Below are 18039 nucleotides of genomic sequence, written 5' to 3'. Positions count from 1 at the left end.
TGCAAAGCCACAGTCTCTCAGGTAGATGCAGGTCTCCACTGGTTCTGGAGGGGGACTGGTGCCCAGACTGGATGAGTCTCCCCGTGGAAGTACCTGTCCTGTCACTGTCCCAGCTGCACATGGGAGAAAGATGCCTGATGTGCCGGACTATTCATACCCACACGGTCTTTGCCCTGTTCAGCGGTCTTCACCATGGCGGTCTTGGCCTTGTTCAGCGGTGCTTTGCCATGGCTGCCTATGGACTGTTCAGCAGTGCTTTGCCATGGCTGTCTTTGCCCTGTTCAGCGGTCTTCACCATGGCGGTCTTGGCCTTGTTCAGCGGTGCTTTGCCATTGCTGCCTATGGACTGTTCAGCGGTGCTTTGCCATGGCGGTCTTTGCCCTGTTCAGCGGTCTTCACCATGGCGGTCTTGGCCTTGTTCAGCGGTGCTTTGCCATGGCTGCCTATGGACTGTTCAGCGGTGCTTTGCCATGGCTGTCTTTGCCCTGTTCAGCGGTCTTCACCATGGCGGTCTTGGCCTTGTTCAGGGGTGCTTTGCCATGGCTGCCTATGGACTGTTCAGCGGTGCTTTGCCATGGCTGTCTTTGCCCTGTTCAGCGGTCTTCACCATGGCGGTCTTGGCCTTGTTCAGCGGTGCTTTGCCATGGCTGCCTATGGACTGTTCAGCGGTGCTTTGCCATGGCTGCCTATGGACTGTTCAGCGGTAGCCTAAGATGGCGGTTCAGATACTGACATTGGTGTGTGGCATGACGTTCCATCATTGCCCAGCGGGGCTGTGAGATTCTGGACCCTCCTGGGCTGTGACTCCGGCGGTTGCGGTGGTCTCCTGACCAGTAACGATACTTGAGCCCTCCTGGGCTATGACTCTGGCGTTGGTCTCCTGACCAGTAACGATACTTGAGCCCTCCGGGGCTATGACTCTGGCGGTGGTCTCCTGACCAGTAACGATACTTGAGCCCTCCTGGCCTATGACTCTGGCGGTGGTCTCCTGACCAGTAACGATACTTGAGCCCTCCGGGGTTATGACTCTGGCGGTGGTCTCCTGACCAGTAACGATACTTGAGCCCTCCGGGGCTATGACTCTGGCGGTGGTCTCCTGACCAGTAACGATACTTGAGCCCTCCTGGCCTATGACTCTGGCGGTGGTCTCCTGACCAGTAACGACGGTGCTGGCGGTTGTGTCTGGACCGCTGGAAAGGATGGCGCACTTCTCCGCTGTGACACTCACAACAGGTTCGGGAGACTTCCTCGGGACCTTCCCCACCTTCTTTTGAGTTACAGATGACTCACCAATCGCCTTGGATCCCATTTCACTGTTTGTACCACCAGGAGTCTTGACACGGTCCCGTCGTCCAGTCTCCAATTTCGGAGCCTTCACAGGGGGTGGGCTGACAGTGCCTTGGCTCCGGGTCCTACTGCCTGCCCTGGTGGACGGGGCACTCCAAAAACCTGGAACACGCACCACTGGTACTGGAGGCATTTTGGCTTAGGCGCTACGACGGGACTGATGAATTGGAGGGGGGGGCAAAAAGGTCAATTTGACATAGGGACAGTTTCTGACGTACACTGGGATGGGTAGTTGGAGGGGTTCAGGGAGTGGAGGAAGAGGAGGTGGTTGTAGGAGGTGTCACTTTAGGTGTTTTGGGTGCAGGTGCAGGTACTGGAGGCTGTCGTGAGGTGGATGGATGTTGGGTGAGTGATTGCCGGCGTTTGTGTACTTTGGGAGGGGGCGTCACAGACACATTGGGAGAGGACACAGGGTACGTGTATATGGCAGTGGAGGTGGTGACTGCAGGTGAGCGGCTTGTGGTGCTGGGTGTCCTGGTGCGAGTCCTAGTGCCTGTAGATGTGGTGCATGCAGGTGTGTGTGTAGACGAGACTGGGAGGGAGGAGGGAGAAGAGGAGGAGGGGGACCCAGTGGAGACAGTGGATGTTGCTGTGTCTGTATCGGTCTGATGCTTGTGTGAGTGCTTGTGGTGAGTGTGGTGCCTATGTTTGCTTGAGCTACTTTTGGGTGTTGACTTGTGTGCATGCTGGTCTGTAGGTGTGCTTGGGATGGGCTGGGGTACAGGGGATTGGGTCTGGGTGGAGGAAGTTGGAGGGGGGAGGCTGGACACAGGGACAATGGCTGCCATCAGTGCTGAGGCCAGAGATTGCAGGGTTCGCTGAAGGACAGCCTGACCAGAATGAATGCCTTCCAGGAATGCATTACTGTGTTTCAACTCTCGTTCTACACCCTGGATGGCATTCACAATGGTAGACTGCCCAACAGTGAGTGACCTGAGGAGGTCAATGGCCTCCTCACTGAGGGCAGCAGGGGTGACAGGGGCAGGGCCTGAGGTGCCTGGGGTGAAGGTGATGCCCACCCTCCTGGGTGAGCAGGCACGGGGCGAACGCTGAGGGGCTGCTGGGAGGGCGGTGCTGGTAGGGGAGGTGGCGGCTGTACCTGTAGAAGTGGGGCGCACAGATGGTGCCGCCACCACAGGGGAGCTCCCATCGGGGGACGAGTCCGTATCGCTGTTTGGTGATCCTGTGGCCGACGTGAAGCTCCCCTCGCCCTCCGTCCCACTGGTGAAATCAGAGTCTGTGGTGTGGCCTTCCATGGCCATGTGGGATGCAGCTCCCTCGTGCTCCAGTGCCACTGTATCTCCGCCTGATGAGATGATGCTGATGTACAGAAGGACAGGGAGAGCAGAAAAAGGGTGGAGACAGAAGAAAGAGAGTTTTAGTGCATGGCATACTGCTACCGTTGGCGGACAAGACAAACGCAGCAGCCCCCTGCATTACGCCGTGCTCCTGCCCTCTGCACATGCAATTCCTGGGAAATGGCCTACATGGCAATGGTAGACATCTGCCCACATGGATGGCAAAGGGGCAACTATACATCAATTTGCCTTTTTTTTGAGCTGGGGTAGAGTGCCACATGGCCTACATAACGGAGGGGCCTTGCCTACCTAACTCGCCCTGGCCTAGGGACACCCACAGCCCACCACCCCTACCCAGACAGCTCCACAGCACGCAAAGTCCATTGCATGAGGTTGAACTCACCCCCTTGTGTCTGCTGTGATGCCCTTAAGCGCCCATCCAACTCCGGGTAGGCCACCGCCAGGATCCGGAACATCAGGGGGGTCATGGTGCGACGGGCACCCCTCCCACGTTGGGAGGCCATCCCCAGCTGAGCCTCCGCCGTCTTCTTGCTGCAGCGGCGAATATCCTCCCATCTCTTATGGCAGTGGGTGCCCCGTCTCTGGTGGGCCCCCAGGGTCCGGACCTCCTTGGCGATGGCATGCCAAATGTCCCTCTTCTGGTGGGCGCTGACCTACATGACATGCACAAGGAAAGAGGAACAGTCATTACCTACTGCACCGTTGTTGTAATTGGCCCCCTCCCAACTCTATCCCTGTGGCCCATTCATCCCCATGCATAACTGTTCTATGTACTCTGCCCCCTTCCCTCATCCACCCAGCCCTCTCCACCCAGGCCTAGCCCATACAACGTGCTCCCTGTGTACTAACCTGTTGGTCTGGAGGACCGTAGAGTAGCGTGTACTGGGGGAGGACCCCATCCACAAGTTTCTCCAACTCCTGTGCAGTGAAGGCAGGGGCCCTTTCCCCAGACGCAGCAGCCACCGTCGCTTCCAGACCGAGGTCACAGCAGCACTAGCAGTGTAGGTCCTCTCCTGTCTAAGGTCAGGTATCTAGTGATTGAACAGATAGAAAATGGTGGTGACGTCCGCGGTGGTGCGCATCATCACCGCCAGCACACCTGTTCATTGGCTCCTGGGACCCATAGGGTCCAATGTTAACCAATGCAGCATTGCGCCGCGCTCTACGACCGCCTACCGCGACGGTGTGCAACGCCAGCGCAGTTACCCCACAATTCCATTGTCCCATTTTAGAGGTCAGGCAGCCGCCATTTCAGGGTCCCACATGGCTTAATTTACTATTGCGTCACACATACCGAGGCCTACACTCAAAACCTTTCCCGGATGGGTTAATTGTCTGGTGTAGTCTTGTGTATGACTGTGGGTACATACCTGGAGGAATGCTGACAGTTTTTTCGCTGTTGTCCTTCTCAGGCACCGTCAGTTGGGACATATTGGAAGATGGCGGAATCCGCCGGTGTACCGACCGCTGGTGGACCTGTTGACAATGGAAGAGCGACATGTCATTGTGACCTACCGGTTTGACCGTGCCACAATCCGGGAACTATGTACCCAGTTGGAGTCTGACCTGATGTCACCAATCTGCCATCCGACTGGAATCCCCCCTGACGTGCAGGTGCTGTCAATGCTCCATTTCTTAGCAAGTGGGTCTTTTCAGACAACAGTGGCCATGGCATCAGGGATGTCCCAGCCTATGTTTTCCAACGTCTTGTCCAGAGTGTTGGCTGCCCTGCTGAAACAGAGATAATTTTCCCTGAGGTGGCGGATTTGCCTACAGTGAAAGGTGACTTCTATGCCCTTGGACATATCCCCAACATCATAGGTGCCATTGATGGGCCCCATGTAGCTCTGGTCCCCCCGCAGGAATGAACAGGTGTACAGGAACCGGAAGAGTTATCATTCGATGAATGTCCAGATGGTCTGTTTGGCAGACCAGTACATCTCGCAGGTAAATGCTATGTTCCCTGGCTCAGTGCATGACGCCTACATCGTGCGGAATAGCAGCATCCCTGATATGATGGGTGAACTCCAGAGGCACCGTGTATGGCTATTGGGGGACTCTGGTTACCCCAACCTGTCCTGGCTACTGACCCCAGTGAGGAATCCCAGGGCAGAGGAACGCTACAATGAGGCCCATGGGCGGACTAGGAGGGTAATCGAGCGGACCTTCGGCCTCCTGAAGGCCAGGTTCAGGTGCCTCCATATGACAGGTGGGTCCCTATTCTACTCACTGAAGAAGGTGTGCGACATCATCATCGCCTGCTCCATGCTCCATAACTTGGCATTGCGACGCCAGGTGCCTTTTCTGCAGGATGATGATACAGATGACGGTTTTGTTGCAGCGGGGGAGCCTGTGGACAGTGATGAGGATGAAGCTGATGAAGATGAAAACTACAACAGGGAGTCAGTCATACAGCAATATTTTCAATGAGACACAGGTGAGTACAATTTCATGTTTCACATTATATTACATCTCACACGTCTACCTCTATCCTGTACCTACATTTCACTCCCTATTTGTTAACTGAGTTGTCCCCTTTCATTTGAGTTTCACTAATGTGTTGACCTACGTGTCAACAGCTTGCACCCTTGAAAGGCTTGTGATGTGTGACATAGGTATGTTGACCTTCCAATGGCTAACCTTTTTTAACACTGTAATTGACAATACAAAGTTCACAATCATTGACTGACTCCAATATTATTGAGGTTTCAAGGGTGTTTATTGAAGTGCATAAAAATGTAGGGGGGTTGTGAAATGGGGAGAGGTCATGGTGGAATAATGTCCATGGCAGAGTCCAGTCTATTAGTCTCACAGGTACATTGCACATCTGGCCATTGGAAGTGGAGCTGCGGCAGTTCCAATCTGGACAGGGTAACAAAGTGGGACAGTGGGGGGACAATCAAGGTAGTCTTATTTCCTGGCGGGGTCTTGCCATCTTGCTGTGTCCTGTTCCTGGATCTCAGTGCCCGCTTGCGTGGTGGTGGTCCGTCTGCAGGGGGTGGGGTGGTGGTGTGGTGGTCCTGTGGCCGGCCCTCCTGTCCACTAGTGCCGGTGGAGGTGGTGGACAGTTCGTCGTCCTGGCTAGTGTCAGGGGCCCCTTGGAGTGCCACGGTGTCCCTCAAAGTCTTTTGAATGTCCGTCAGCACCCCTACGATGGTGCCCAGGGTGGAGCCGATGGTCCTGAGCTCCTCCCTGAACCCCAAATACTGCTCCTCCTGCAGGCGCAGGGTCTCCTGCAACTTGTCCAGGACCGTTGCCATCGTCTCCTGGGTGTGGTGGTATGCTCCCATGATGGAGGATAGGGCCTCGTGGAGAGTGGGTTCCCTTGGCCTGTCCTCCCTCTGTCGCACATCAGCCCTCCCAGTTCCCCTGTGTTCCTGTGCCTCCGTCCCCTGGACCGTGTGCCCACTACCACTGCCCCCAGGTCCCTGTTGTTGTTGGGGTGGTGGGTTAGCCTGGGTGCCCTGTAGTGGTGGACACACCGCTGATTGACCTGTCCTGGGTAGGGAGGTATGGGTCCGCTGGGTGGGTGCTGTGCTGGTGTTCCCAGAGGGTGGCAGTTCGGTGTTGGGCTGTGGCTGTGCAAGGGGAACCGACTATCCTGAGGCCCACGATGGTCCGGGCTGGTCATCAAGATCCAGTAGGGCAGAGCTGCTGTCGTCACTGTGGGCCTCTTCTGGGGGTGGAGTGGTGTTGTCTGGACCCTCTGGTGTGGTGACGGTCCTTCGGGTTCCTGCAGGGGTATGAGAACATGATTATTGCATGTGTGTGTTTCATGGTGTGCTATGGATGGGTGTGCGTGAACCCTAGTGCAGGCATTCCTGTGTGGGGGCTTGTGGGGTGATGGTTGGGGGGTGTTGTGGGTCTGTGCGGTGGGCATGCTTTAGTGATGGGTGTCCATGCTTAGTTGTGTCATGCAGGTCTTGGGGTTGGGATGGGTGGTTGGTGTTATGGGTAGATTAGTGAGGAGTTAGGGTGATAGGGGAGGGTGTGAGGGTTGGGGTGTGTGATAGCATGCAGGTAGGGTGGGGGATATGATAGTGAAGATTAGACTTACCAGTGTCCGTTCCTCCGACGACTCCTCCGAGGCCCTCAGGATGCAAGATAGTCAAGACTTGCTCCTCCCATGTAGTTAGTTGTGGGGGAGGAGGTGGGGGTCCACCGCCAGTCCGCTGTACTGCGATGTGGTGCCTGGATACCGTTGAACACACCTTCCCCCGTAGGTCGTTCCACCTCTTCCTGATGTCCTCCCTATTTCTTGGGTGCTGTCCCACAGCGTTGACCCTGTCGACTATTCTTTGCCATAGCTCCATCTTCCTGGCTATGGATGTGTACTGTACCTGTGCGCCAAATAGCTGTGGCTCTACCCTGATGATTTCATCGACCATGACCCTGAGCTCCTCCTCGGAGAAGCGGGGTGTCTTTGGCGTGCCATGGGGTGGTGTGTGTGATGTGTGGGGTGGTGTATGTGTTGATGAGTGTGGTGGGTGTAGTGGTATGTGGTGTTTTGTGCGTGGATGTTGTGTGGGTGATGGTGTAGTGTGCCTCTGTGTGATGGTGTTATCTATTCTGTGCTGTCTCTCTCTGGCCTTCGTCTCTAATTTGTGGTGGTAGGGGTTTGTGGGTGATGTGAGTGTGTGTTTTATATTGTATTGGATGTGTGGGAGTGGTGTTTGTATGTGTATCAGGTGTGTGTATTTTGAATTGTCCTATGTGGCGGTGTTTTGGAGAGGTGTGTGTATTTTGAGCGCGGCGGTGTGTACCGCCAAGGGAATACCACGGTTGAAAGACCGCCGCGTGGATTCGTGGGTCGTAATAGCATGGGCGTGTTTCTGTTGGCGTGGAGGTGGAGGATTTGTTTCCGCATATTTATCGCTGACCTTTGGTGTGGCGAACTTGTGTGGGTGTCTGAATTTCGGCAGATTACGTGATGTGTGTCATAATAGCTGTGGCGGTCTCCCGCCGCGGCGGCGGTGTATTGGCGGTCTTCGGCACGGCGGTAAGCGCCTTTTACCGCCAATGTTGTAATGACCCCCTTTGTGTCTGTTCTTTCCCAAATGATTTGGTAAGGTAATAGTATCTTGCCTGCATGCTTCCTTCGTTTTTGAAGCGGCCAACAAATCATCAATGTACTGAACCAATGTCGATTGGAAAGGCATTTCCAATGTCTCCAGGTTCTTCTTCAGTATCTGAATAAAAATGGACAGGGACTCTGAAAAACCATGAGGAATTCTGTACCAACAATATATGTGATCATGGAATTTAAAGTAGAAAAGAAACTGGCTATACCCATGAGGAGGTACCGAAAAAATGCTTGGGGTAGGTCCACTACGGTGAACCATTCAGCATCACATGGGATCTGAAATAATATCACTGCTGGATTCGGCACCACCGGACAACATTTAATCACAATATCATTGATTTTCCTCAATTCCTGAAAAATATAACATTTTCCACAGGCTTTCCGCAATCCCATTATAGAAGAATTACATGGGCTGCTCAGTACTTCTTTTAGGACACCTTGTCTTGAGAATTCTGCAATTATAGGTGGTCTACTTCTAATGAAGCTGCTAACATGCAGTCTTCTTCATCTGAACTCTCGCTCATCAACTCATCATTCAATTCATCCTCACTGTATAATGGGTATTGGTGTATTGTGTTATCACTGGTGTTAAATCGTTGACCTGTGCCCTGCTGATGAAGCATCATCTGCTGCTATTCCATTTGGGCTTGAGGTATCTGAATTTGTTGTCTAGGCACCATCTGAACGTGGGGTTGCATCTGCTGTGACTGTGGTATCCGCAAACGTGGCATTTGCATCTGTTGCATGGGCTAAGGACCTTGCACTTGATTCACATTATCTTGAAAATTAAAATTGTGACTCCTCATTCTTGGTCCTCTCATGCTTGGAAAAGGATTGTTTTCATTCATCTGTGGGGCAACATCGCCCTGTCCTAGCATCGGACACTCCCGCTTCCAATGTCCAAAGCCACCACAAGCGTGACAAGGTAATGTCGTTTTCATTGCCTGCATATCGTTCTGAGTAACTACAATGCTCAAGTCGACGCCACGGTTCACATTTCCATTTCCATTTCCGACACGACCTCTACCTTTGGCATGATTCTGAAACCACATGTTTCCCTGCTGCTGCTGGGGGAAACTTCCTTGCATTCCTGATTGTGCCACTTTAATCTGCATCACCATTGCCTTCTCTTTCAACTTTCTCTGCTTCAATTCAATCTAATTGCTGCAGAACTTGGCATATTGCAATACTTCATCAATCGGTTTTACTTGCCAACAAATTAAATGACTCATAATCATCTGGCTAATTTCAGGTCTCAGTCCTTCAACAAATCTGAACACAAAATGAATCCTGTCTTTCGGCCCAATTGTTTCTGTCCCGCTGTAATGTTTAAATGCTTGCAACAATCTTTCGCAGTACGCATGTAAGGTCTCCTTTCTTTCTTGAGCTGTTCTGTCTATTCTTTGCCAATCGATATTCTTGGGCGAAATCCTTGTTTTAAAAAATTCAATCACTTTGTAATAGTATTTCATTACATCCTGAGATGGTGCATGTTAGAAATGGGGTCTCAAGTTGGCAGTCGGTTTGCACCCTGTCCAAGTAGGGACCCTCACTCTAGTAAGGTTAAGGGAGATACCCGCTCAGATAACCCCGGCTCACCCCCATGGTAGCTTGGCACAAGCAGTCAGGCTTATCTCAGAAGCAATGTGTAAAGCATTTTCACATAACACACAGTAATACAGTGAAAACACTACAAAAGGACACCACACCAGTATTAGAAAAATAGCCAATATTTATCTGTGTATAACAAGACCAAAATAAGAAAAATCCAACATACAATAACAAACATATGAATTTTGCAAGAATTACTTAAAAATACAGTTCCTTGCAGTCAATAGCTATCACGGCATCATGAACAACAAATCAAAACGTTTAGGCCAGCTGCTGTGTCGTGGGCCAGCTACGGTGTCGGGAAGACCCCAAACAGAACCTTGGAAATGCAGGGCATCGTGATCCTCGTGATGAGGTCCAGAGAGCAGCATTGCTGGTGTCGGGGTGTCAGTTCCGGAGGGCGATGAGGGGATCATCAGACCATTGAAGTCACACACATTGGGGATCAAACTCCAGGCTGATGAAGTCAGGAGCTCTGGTGTGGATGGCGTCGGGGCTGCGGTGAGAAGCGGGACGATGTGATGTGCGGTGCCCACAGATCACGGTGCAGGCAGCGCCTCAGTGACGGCGTCCAGAGGCATCGGTAAGACCAGGGGTACGGTGTGAAGTGGGGTAGTGCAATGTGCAGTGTCACCAGGTCACGGTGCAGGCAGTGGCGTCGTCATTGCTGAAACGCTGTCGTTGGTAGGCCCAAGTCGGCAGTGTGGCACGGGACGGGCTCTGTGCAGCGTCCACGGGTCACAGTGCAGACAGGGTGGACCAGGGCTGCAGTGCGGGACGGGACGGTGCTTTGTGTACCTCATGAGCAGTGTCCATAGGCCACAGTGCAGGCAGTGGCACTGCTGTCAGCAGGAGCCGTGCCGTTGGGGATGCCCAGGCTGCAGTGTGAGCAATGCGATGCCTGAGTGCAGGGCCACAGGTCACGGTGCAGGCAGCGGCTCGGTGGTGGCGTCAGATGGCGGCATTGGTGGGACCAGGGTTGCGGCTTGAAGAGGGGCAGTGCGACTCCGTGTGAAAAGGCCTATTTTCTAAAAGTGACATTTTCAAACTAACAATCCAAAAACCAACTTCACTAAAAGATGTATTTTTAAATTGTGAATTCAGAGACCCCAAACTCCAAATTTCTATCTGCCCTCAAAGGGAATCTGGGCTTTAAAGTTATTCAAAGGCAGTCTCCATGTTAACCTATGAGAGAGATAGGCCTTGCAACAGTGAAAAATGAATTTGGCAGTATTTCATTCTTAGGACACGTAAAAAACACCAGTACACGTCCTACCTTTTAAATACCCTGCACCCTGCCCATGGGGCTACCTAGGGCCTACCTTAGGGGTGCCTTACATGTATAAAAAGTGAAGGTTTGGGCCTGGCAAGTGGGTACACTTGCCAGGTCAAATTGGCAGTTTAAAAATGCGCACACAGACACTGCAGTGGCAGGTCTTAGCCATGTTTACAGTGCTACTAATGTGGGTGACACAACCAGTGCTGCAGGCCCACTAGTAGTATTTGATTTACAGGCCCTGAAAAGTCAAGTAAGTCTTGTGATTATGTTTCTGCTACAAAAGGATCTGACTTTTGTCTAGTGGCAGTTCTGATGCCATAAAGTAGCGCAGAAGGTTTATATGCCTACTGCAAAGATCAAATCTGTTTGTTATTTAAATAGCTGAGTAGATCAGTAAAGCCAGCCATTACCCGCGCTATAATATAAATGAAAAGTATGCGTGAGGGGGCTATGGTGAGATGAAGGGCATTTTTGCTGTGGGGTAGTGAGGGAATCGGAGGAGGAGGAGGTAATGGGATTGGGAGCACCAATAATGATTGTTGCACTGGGTGCTAGAGGAGCTAAAGACTGTGAAGATTGGTATGTGACAAGGTAAAGTAATAGTGTGTCTTTTTTTGAGTGTCTTGAGAGAATGTGCTGATTGAGTGTAGAAGCAAAGGTAAGGTGACCTCTATTGTTGCACGTATCACACACACACCAGCAATTTTGTGACTGTCTACGTAGGCTAGTGTTTTAGAGCGACAGTTTAGCCAGTAGCAGAGATTGCATCTTGTTGGATGACTGCTGCTCAAGCCCTCACTCGGGTTATAGAGGAGAGCTCTGACATAGGATCAGAGACTGAGACAGCAGTTACTGAGAAAGCATCTGAGGGATAGGACAATGGCGCAGACTCTGGGAGTGATGTTTAAGTCGGAGGAGTCCTTTTTCTATAATTCCTCTTCCAGTGATTATGACAGAGGTGATCAGGACAGTCCTGCTATCTCTTCACAAGCACAGTCTGTGCAGCGCGACAATAGTGGGTTAGCCCAACCCAGAGAGCAGGTGCATGTGGCAGCAAGCACGGAGAGATTGCTCTCTTGGGAGCTCTCCAATTTAGTTCAGCCACAAATTCCACCGCCCACATCATATTGTCGAGACATCAAAATTATCTATCACAAAACAACCTGGTTTTGTAAGGCAGGCACCTGCGTTTTCGGTTCTGGGCTTGGTGTCCATATAGGGAAACCTACCAAATGCAGGCATTTCTGGAAACTAGACATCCGGGGGAGTCCACAGAGGTGTTACTTGTGTGGATTCCCCAAAGTTTTCTTACCGAGAATACCCTACAATGGTGAAATGTTGAATAAAAACTCTATTGTTTCTTGCATTTCTGTAACACAAACTACAGTAATATGCTAGAATCCACTCAATTCCTACCACCCAGTGTTTCCCCACCTGTCCTTATAAAAACGTTACCCCACTTGAGTGCCTGTACCTAGTGCCTGCGTCAGGAATGGATCACCCCAGGGTCAACAGTTGCCCTCATGTAAGCATCAACATTGACCATGTGTGATCTATTCCTGACACAGGAACTAGGCCTACCCACGCAAGTGAGGTACCATTTTATCGGGAGACTTGGGGGAATGCTGGGTGGAACGACATGTGTGGGTCCTCTCAGATTCCAGAACTTTCTATCACTGAAATGTGAAGAACAGGTGTTTTCTTTGCCAAATATTGAGGTTTGCAAAGGATTCTGGGTAAGAGAACCTGGTGAGAGCCCCACAAGTCACCCCATTATGAATTCCTCTAGATGTCTAGTTTTCAAAAATGTATAGGTTTTCTAGGTTTCCCTAGGTGCCAGCTGATCTAGAGGCCAAAGACCACAGCTAGGCACTTTGCAAAAAACAGGTTAGTTTTCTTTGGGAAAATGTGATGTGTCTATGTTGTGTTTTGGGGCATTTCCTGTCGCGGGCACTAGGCCTACCCACACAAGTGAGGTACCATTTGTATAGGGAATGCTGGGTGGAAGGAAGTTTGTGGCTCCTCTCAGATTCCAGAACTTTGCAGCACCGAAATCTGAGGGAAAAGTGTTTTTTTTGCCAAATTTTGAAGTTTGCAAAGGATTCTGGGTAGCAGAACCTGGTGAGAGCCCCACAAGGCACCCCATTCTGAATTCCCCTAGATATCTAGTTTTTAAAAATATATAGGTTTACTAGGTTTTCATATGCATACAACAGAGGCATCGACAATTGTGGCTATGTATGAGTGGTGCGCACTTCCAAAATTTCTGCTACCTTCAATGTTCAAAGTTTGTGATGAGAAAGTCTTATTTGAAGAGAGGAGTGCTCAAGTGGTGAGACACCCAGCCACAGGGTGTGTGGGCTGTTGCCTAAGAAAGGTCACAGTCCATGTATGCACTGAAGGAAACCACGGCACATCGCAGGATCATAGTGAAAGCCATTATTCCTTTGTGCGGTATCAGGAAAGCAGGTGCCTTGATCACATGAAACACACTAGGTAAGTGGTTTGAAAGCCAATACAATTTTCATGGTTGTAAGAAAACAGCAACACGTGTTTCGTCACCATTGACTTTTTCAAGGCTGTGGACATATACAAATGGAATGTGTAAATCACAGGAATTATTGATGGATTAATGGCAGATTGAATTATAGTGTAAACTGTAAATAATACCAAGATTTGTGAGTTGGAATAAGAGGCCATGTACCGTAGGTAGGTGGTGTGCCATAGATCTACCATGAGAGCAGAAGGAGATTGCCTCCTACTACTCCCCGTGTATGGTGAAACAATCAACTAAATGGTGAACATTTGGTGTTGGCAAGAAGAAAAGAAGAATGCCAGTGCAGGTGTGCAACCAAGAATATCCCAAGAAAGAGAGCCGTAAAAATTCCATACAACCTAAGAAGAGATATTGTGTTTGGTGTTCCAAGAATAGTAAATATCACCCACGTTATGTGTGGAGAACAAATCGTATATGCCTAAAGAAAGTGCGGAAAAGAAGAGAAAGACGGACATACCTTTTACAATATAAAGGTTATAGATGTATTAACCGACTCCAATTTTCAAGGATGTAAGAAAAATACAAATAGTGGCATGGATGATACGAGAGTCCAGAGACCATGGTAAGTCAATGGTGACGAAACACGTGTCGCTGTTTTCTTTTCATTCGACGGGGAAGTGCTCCAGAGGGTAGGTTCCCGGCTGAGGACCATGCCCAGAGTATATTTGTGCAGTCCTTGGGTTTGCGCTTTCTATGGAGCTATCCCCCCTAATTGGGGACGGGTACCCTTTGCAGATGTCACTTGACAAATGATTAAATGCAAGTGATTTATTTTCTATATGCGAATTGGAGAAGCATTGCTCTGGTCCTGAAGAAGCGTCATCGGATCCATCTGGACCAACAGACGCGAAACATGTCGACCTTTTGATTGAGGTACCACACTGTTTGGGATCCTCTAAGTCTATTTTTGAAAGCTATTGAGCATTATACTCAACTTCTGCTTTCCTTTTGTGTATTTTTAATCTTGGGCGTCACTTCTGTTTTCTGATCAAAATTATGATGGAGGTTGGAAGTGATTAACCAATTTTAACCTATTTTTCTTTTTTGCTCTCCTGTTTTTGGTCTGGTGGTCAGTTTCTTCCATCAGCCTTTACATCAACAATCACGGCTGACAGCTCCCTTCTTGGGAGCACGTTAGGCATTGCAGTGCCGGCCTGACGTTGAGCAATTCCCGATGATGATGCCTGTCATCCAATGTGATGCATGAGGGCTTTGCTCTAGAACATCATGGCTGTCCAGAACGTTTTTAGGAACAGTGTACTCTTTATGTGGTTATGACGTATATGGGAAATCGTACACTGGACCTTTAACCTCCCGGTCCCTCCCCCCTTTTTTGATTTTCTGCTGTTTTCTTACAACCATGAAAATTGTATTGGCTTTCAAACCACTTACCTAGTGTGTTTCATGTGATCAACGGGACCTGCTTTCCTGATACAGCACAAAGGAATAAATGGCTTTCACTATGAACCTGCAATGTGCCGTGGTTTTCTTCTGGTTTTCATATGTGCTGGCTGAGCTAGAGGCCAAAATCTACAGCTAGGCACTTTGCAAAAAACACGTCCGTTTCCATTGGAAAAATGTGATGTGTCCGTGTTGTGTTTTGGGGCATTTCATGTTGCGGGCACTAGGCTTACCCACACAAGTGAGGTACCATTTGTATTGGAAGTCTTGGGGTACTGCTGTGTGGAAGGAAGTTTGTGGCTCCTCTCAGATTCCAGGACTTTGCAGCACTTAAATCTGAGGGAAAAGTGTTTTTGCCAAATTTTGAAGTTTGCAAAGGATTCTGGGTAACAGAACTTGGTGAGAGCCTCACAAGTCACCCCATCCTGGATTCCCTTAGGTGTCTAGTTTTCAAACACACACAGGTTTGGTAGGTTTCTTTAGGTGCCTGCTGAGCTAGAGGCCAAAACCCACAGCTAGGCACATTCCAAAAAACACGTCAGATTTCAATGTAAAAATGTGATGTGTCCATGTTGCATTTTCTGTCGCGGGCATAAGGCCTACCCACGCATGTGAGGTACCATTTTTATCAGGAGATTTGGGGGAACACAGAATAGCAGAACAAGTGTTATTGCCCCTTATCTTTCTCTACATTTTTTCCTTCCAAATGTAAGACAGTGTGTAAAAAAGACGTCTATTTGAGAAATTCCCTGGAATTCGCATGCTAGTATGGGCACCCTGGAATTCAGAGATGTGCAAATAACAACTGCTTCTCAACACCTTATCTTGTGCCCATTTTGGAAATACAAAGGTTTCCTTGATACCTATTTTTCACTCTTTATATTTCACCAAATGAATTGCTGTACACCCAATATACAATGAAAACCCATTGCAAGGCACAGCTTCTTTATTGGCTCTGGGTACCTAGGGTTCTTGATGAACCTCCAAGCCCTATATATCCCGCAACCAGAAGAGTCCTGCAGATGTAATGGTATAGTACTTTTGAAAATATGACATCGCAGGAAAAAGTTACAGTGTAAAACGTGGAGAAAAATGGCTGGTTGTTTACCTCAATTTCAATATTTCTTTATTTCAGCTGTTATTTTCTGTAGGAAAACCTTGTAGGATGTACACAAATGACCCCTTGCTGGATTCATAATTTTATCTACTTTTCATAAATGTTTAGCTTTCCGGCATCCAGCATTAGTTTTACACCCATTTCTGTCACTAACTGGAAGGAGGCTAGAAGCACAAAAAACAGTAAAAATGGGGTATGTCCCAGTATAATGCCAAAACTGTGTTGCAAAATTTGGTTTTCTGATTTAAGTCTGCCTGTTCCTGAAAGCTGGGGAGATGGTGATTATAGCACCGCAAACCCTTTGTTGATGCCATTTTCAGGGAAAAAAACACATGCTTTCTTCTGCAGCCCTTTTTTCCCATTTTTCTGAAAAACAAATTGTTGCTGTATTTTGGCTAATTTCTTGGTCTCCTTCAGGGGAACCCACAAACTATGGGTACCATTAGAATCCGTAGGATGTTGGAAAAGAAAGGATGCAAATTTGTCATGGATAGATTATGTGGACAAAAAGTTATGAAGACCTAAGTGCGAACTACCCCAAAGAGCCAAAAAAGGGCTCAGCACTTGGGGGAGCGAGGGGGGCAGATAAGGGGTTAAACCATTCTGTGACTCTGCCTGTTTGTGGATTCCCTGTCTGGGTCAGTTTGACAGTTGGGCTGTTTACACGTCTCCTCTAGACAGTGACGCAAAGGGAGCTGGTCTGTAGCCTGCATATCCTGATTAGCTATCTGAGCTAGAGTGGAGGGAGGAGTGGTCACTCACACCTGAAAGGACTGTGCCTGCCCTCCAACCCCCTGGTGTGTGGCTGGGGCCTGGCCTGGACAAGGAAGGATCTTGCCTTAAAGCTACAGTTGAAACACATCAGTTGAAGTATGTGCATTGCTTTGAAGACGCAAGCTGCAACTGCAAGAGAACTGGTGTCAAATACATATATCTATATATATAGATATATATACATATCTATATATAGATATGTATCTATATATAGATATAAAGATCTATCTATCTATCTATCTATCATATATATATATATATATATATATATATATATATATACGTATATATATATATATATATAGAGAGAGAGAGAGATAGATCGATATGTCTATATATAGATCTATATATTTTTTTAGTAGATGAATGGTTTCCTTGGGGACCATAGTGGCCCCCAGGGAAACCATACAACTATTAAAAAAATTATTGCCCCCAAAGGGTGACCCCCTGCCAATTTCAATTTTTTTTAAATGTATTTTATTTTTAAAGAAATTTAAACCACTAGGGGGCGTGTTCGGGCACAAACGTGCCTCCCAGGGGTAAACCTAGTTTAAAAAAAGAAAATGCCCCCGGGGGGGTGGCCCGTTTTCTGATGGGGCCGACCCCCCAATTTAAATCCCTGGTGTCTAATGGAGTTTCCTGGCCCTCGATCGAGGGCCAGGAAACTGGTTCAGGAAGGCCTCGATTGAAAGGGGAGAATCCCCCCTTTCAAACAAGGCCTTCCCGAATGTCAGGGAGGCCCGTTTGGGCCCGTTTTCCCCACTGGAGCAGGAAGCAGCCTTACGCCAGCTTCCTGCTTCAGTGGGGAAAACAAACAGTGTTGTCAGCGCGCCTCATGTGACGTCACAAAGGCGGGTGGGGTGGGGGAGACACAGAAGATCTTCTGTGTCTCCCTGGGTTTTGTTAATTAATTTTTTTAACCCCCTCCCTGGTGTCAGCCACTGGTCGTGACCCGCACCAAGGAGGCAGTGCGGGCGTCTGCTACTGGCCGACGCCCGCACTGAAGAGGTTAAGCAGGATAAGGCCTATTTTCTAAAAATGCATTTTCAAATTAACAGTCCAAAAACCAACTTCACTAAAAGTTGTATTTTTAAATTGTGAGTTCAGAGACCCCAAACTCCATATTTCTATGCGCCCTCAAAGGGAATCTGCACTTTAAAGTTCCCCCCTGCTCTAGTAGGCCTACTCTCTGTAATTTCCTAGGGGTCCAGTAACAGTCATGGAGTATTTTAAAAAGGCAGAACTTCAATCGGGCTTCCCTAATGCCTCTATTCAGGGCTAACAATGTCTCTCTCCAACTCTCTACCTCGAGTTCTGTTTGTAGGCATATCTGCCATTTGATACGTAATGTTCCGAGAAGAGGCTTATGAGTAGAGGTGTTGTGTGATGACGTCATAAAGGCCCGCCATCACACCTTTGTGGTGAACTGAAGTTTTGAGATAAGAGACGATGGGAGATATCTGAAGTGTCCATAGGGTAGTCCCCAAACCACTGTGCAAACAGTGTTTGAGTTGCAGATACTGCCATTTTTGATTGGGATGGAGGCCACAT

The sequence above is a fragment of the Pleurodeles waltl genome, chromosome 5 (assembly GCF_031143425.1).
Source record: "Pleurodeles waltl isolate 20211129_DDA chromosome 5, aPleWal1.hap1.20221129, whole genome shotgun sequence".
In the NCBI taxonomy this organism is placed as follows: Eukaryota; Metazoa; Chordata; class Amphibia; order Caudata; family Salamandridae; genus Pleurodeles; species Pleurodeles waltl.
The sequence above is the reverse complement of the archived record's forward strand: the minus strand, read 5'-3'. Positions refer to the sequence as shown.